This window comes from Chrysochloris asiatica, unplaced genomic scaffold (assembly GCF_000296735.1).
Source record: "Chrysochloris asiatica unplaced genomic scaffold, ChrAsi1.0 scaffold00010, whole genome shotgun sequence".
Classification (NCBI taxonomy): domain Eukaryota; kingdom Metazoa; phylum Chordata; class Mammalia; order Afrosoricida; family Chrysochloridae; genus Chrysochloris; species Chrysochloris asiatica.
This window is the reverse complement of record NW_006408528.1, coordinates 37,334,926-37,339,330: the sequence shown is the minus strand read 5'-3', so window position 1 is coordinate 37,339,330 and position 4,405 is coordinate 37,334,926.

The following is a 4,405-nucleotide window of genomic DNA, read 5'->3' as shown; positions in this document are numbered from 1 at the left end:
AGATGCACTACATGGACCCTCTACAACAAAGATACAAGAAACTAAATAAAACAGACACAGATGAAAATTCTGGAACCCTAGCTTCAGAAGAAATGTTAAAGAAGTGGCTTGAGTGCTTTCTGGGAGGAGAACCTGAACAAGGATGATGAGAGAGGAAGACAGACTGGTGAATGGCTAGCCAGACTCAGCTTGACCATCGTGTGAGCAGCTTAGGTAACAGAAGGTGGCCTGGTAGAGCAGATTCACGCACACACACATACACACACGAGGCAGGAAAGGTGTGATTCCTTCTATTTCCCTGTTCCGCTAGTGACGAGACGTGTAGTCAGCTCTCACCCTCATCCACACACAGTCAGACACTGCTCTCCAGGAATTGGAGCCAAGTGGTGATGAACCAGAACACTGTGAGTCGAGGATCAGCTGTGCTGCGTTTGCACCCCACTTTGATGCAGGAATTCAGGGGGGCTCAGCTCCACACCTACAGAGCCACCAGACCTGCATTTAACCAGTCACCTTGCCCCCAGCTGCCCTATGCTCCTGACAGACACTGAAACCAGCTCCATCAAGGACCTCCAAGAACTGCTTCCAGATAGAGAGCCCTGAACATAGGTAACATCGAATCAATAGGAACTCCATCTAGGGCCCAAAACTGTGCTGTCACACCCCTCCAGCACCCATCTCATGAAATCCTTGGCTTACAGGAGCCCCACTGAGTTTTCTCCTCTCTGGGTCCAACGGCTACACTGGTTTTTTTCTTTTTTCTTTTGGGTTTGTTTTTTCCTTTTCTTGTTTACTTATTCTTTCTTCTCCTTCCTCTCTATCCATTCCCTTGAATTTTATCCTATCTCTGCTGCTATTTTTCCTTCTTTCCTTCTTTTCTTCTGTTTCTCATTTCCCCTTTTCTTTTTTTATTCCCCTTGTGATATTTCTTTACTCTGTACTTACTCCTTTTATTGTTCCTCTCCCTGGTTTTACTAATGTTTTCTTCTTCTTCTTCTTTTTATTTCTTCTCATGTTTTTCTCTTCTATAGCTCCATTTTCCTGTCCCTCTTTTGTCTTTATAACTACTTTATTATTTTTTTGTTGCTGCCTGTTTTAATTTCTTTTTTCTCTTTTCATTGTTAGTTCCTTGTTTGCTTATCTTCTTTTGTTTTCTTGTGTGTGTGTGAGAGAGAGAGAGAGAGAAGGGTGGGGGTTTCTCCTTCCCATCTAACAGGAGACAGCAACTGCACATACAGCCCAGCCACAACTATACCTTCTGCAGCTCCACCCACTGGGCAAGAGTCAGTACCAGCTCTATACCACCTTATCAATGGTAGACAGCAGCTAACATCAGTCAAATCCACCCTAAACTGAAGTACACAAACAGTGAGTAAGAATAGTGTACAGACTTCCATTCATTAACTACATCCACAGGAAACACTTTCTGCTCCTGTAAAGATTTACAACCTCGGAAACCCTGTACAGGGTTGCTATGAGTTGGAACCAACTCCATGGCACATAACCACCACTGCCACCATAGGAAAACTTGGTGAGAGCCTTAGAATATATCAACATACAATCAAAAATTAAATACAAATATGACAACCCCACAATGCCCCAGAGACAACAGATAATTTTAGCTCATACAAAGAAATGAGAGGATGGCTCAAACAAATAACCAAGATGAAGAGCCAGAAAATGTATCTGAGGAAGAAAAGGTTATGGAATTAATTGAAAAAGAACTCAAAGAATGATATTTAGGTACCTTCAAAAAATCCTTTGAAGATAGAAAGATCAAGGAAAGCAAGTAGAAAACAATAAAAACTTAAGAAGAATTCAGGAAACACTACAAGAACAAACAAAGAAAATAAATGCAAATTTTGAAAGAATACAAAGTTTACTATGAGAAATTCAGAAGATTAATAATAATAAGAACTCAGAAATGGGCAATACCGTGAAAGGGCAAAGTAATAGATTTAAACTAATGGAAGCCCAAATTAGTAAGATTGAAGATAAATTTATCAACTCTAGTATGCTAGAAGAAGAATAATGGAAAAATCTGAAGAAAGCTTAAGAGTTATATGAGATACCATGAAGAGGAACAATTTTCAGGTAATCAGAAATCCAGAATAGGAAGAAACAATAAAAAAACATAGAGAAAATTGTCAAAGAGTTGTAAGAAAACTTCCTTAAAATTATGAAAGCTGAGAAGATAAGCATTCAAGGAACTGAACAAACCCCAAACAAGATAGACCCCCAGAAGAAAATCACCAAGACATATCATAATCAAACTTTCCAAAATCAAGACAAGGAAAGAATCCTGAGAGGACCCTGGGAAAAATGAAAAGTTACCTACAAAGGAGAATCAATAAGACAAAGTTCTAATTTCTCAGCAGAAATCATGCAGGCAAGAAGGTAATGGGATGACATACATAAAATTCTGAAAGAAAAAAATTGCCAAACAAGAATCATGAGTCAGAGCCTACTCAATGGCACCTAACAACAACAACAACCATTCAGGAGTAGTCTGTCTCTCTTTCTTCTGGATTTGTCTTAATCTGGAAGCTCCACTGAACCCTACCCATCCTGGGTGACCCTGCTGGCATGCTGTAATTAAAATACTAGTGGCATTGTTTCCAGCATTATAGCAACACACAAACCACTACAGTATGAAAAACTGACAGAGGAGTGGTGGATTACTATATATACATACACATATATGTATGTGTGTAGATATGTTTCTCCAAATATATATGCATATGTATACATGTGTTGTTGTCGTTGTTATGTGCCGTGGAGTCGATTCTGACTCATATTGACCCTGTACAGGATTTCCGAGGCTGTAAATCTTTACAGGAGCAGAACGCCTCATCTTTCTCCCATGGAGCAGCTGGTAGTTTCGAACTGCTGACCCTGAGGTTAGAAGCTCGATTCATAACCGCTACACTACCAGAGCTCCTTATATATATATGTGTGTGTGTATATATATATATATAATTGGAGAAACATAGCTACACATATATGTAGATATCTGTGTATATATCTACATATATAGAGAAATATCTGTTAAAGTTGTCATTTTGCTACTGTTATTGAGAATATACAGGGAGTTGCTCCTTGGGAACCTTATACTGGGTTGCTAGGAGTTGGAACCAACTTGAAGGGACTTAACAACAGCCATGGCTCTGTAGGATAAGCACTGAACTATGAACCACCAGTCACTCTGTGGAAGAAAGATGAGGCTTTCTGCTCACACAAAGATTTTCAGCCTAGAAAATCCCATACAGGGTCCTTATGAGTCAGAGGAGATTCAACAGCACTTAACAACAATATTGAAAATATACACAGCAAAACATACAGCAATTCAACAGTTGGTACATATACCATTTAGTGACATTAATTACATTCGCCTAGACTTGTCAACATTCTCACTCTCCTTTTTTGAGTTGTTCTTTCCCTTTTAACATAAATTCACTGTCCCCTAAGCTTCCCGTCTAATCTTTCAAGTTGTTAAATTGGTCCCATAGAGATAGTTCGTCAAAGAGCATAATATTAGTTACTAGTTAAGATAAACTATTATTTGATTTTAGAAGACTTCTGGGTAGTATCAGATTACCCAATAGGCAAGGGCTTACTTGTGTTTGTAGTGAGCAACGTCATATTTTTTCACCACAACAAAGATTCTGCTTGTTGGTATGGCTGGCATCTGTCTCTCTCCCAAATCCACAGCACCTTTGTACAGAATCAAAGACTCTTCACATTTGTCATCTCTAACACAGTAGTACCTAGCAAGCAAAGTAAGCAAGGGTTACTTACTTGTGTTTACTTATTAATCTGTAGGGAACAAATTCACATGGGTTTCATCACATGTTTGATAAATAAGCACAAGTGCGTATGTGCTTACCTTACTTATTGAGCAATCCTCTGCCCCTGCTTCAGGGAATGTTTTTGGTTTAAGGCTAAAAGATTATCTCAGGGCTATAGCTTCATGGGTTCATACAACCTTTGTGAATCCAGGAAGTCTAGAGTCCATGGGAATCTGAATTCTGTTCTGCATTTCCTACACAGACTGTTATGGTGGTGGAAAAGCATATTTAAAGTAATCATTTTAACCAGTTTTAAGTGTGCCATTCAGTGGCATTAAGTGTGTTCACAATGTTGTGCAATCATCACCATTATTTGTTTCGACATCATCCCCAACAGAAACTCTGTACACATTACAAATTAACTCATTCTCCCTTCTCCCGAGCTCATGGTAGCCACCAATATATATAACTATACTTTTGTCTGTTCTAGAGATTTAATGTAAGTGGGATCTTACAAATATTTGTTCTTCTGTGTCTGGCTTAGTTCTCTTAGCCTAATGTTTTCAAGGTTCATCCATGTTGTGGCATGTATCAGAACTTCATTTATTATTATGTTG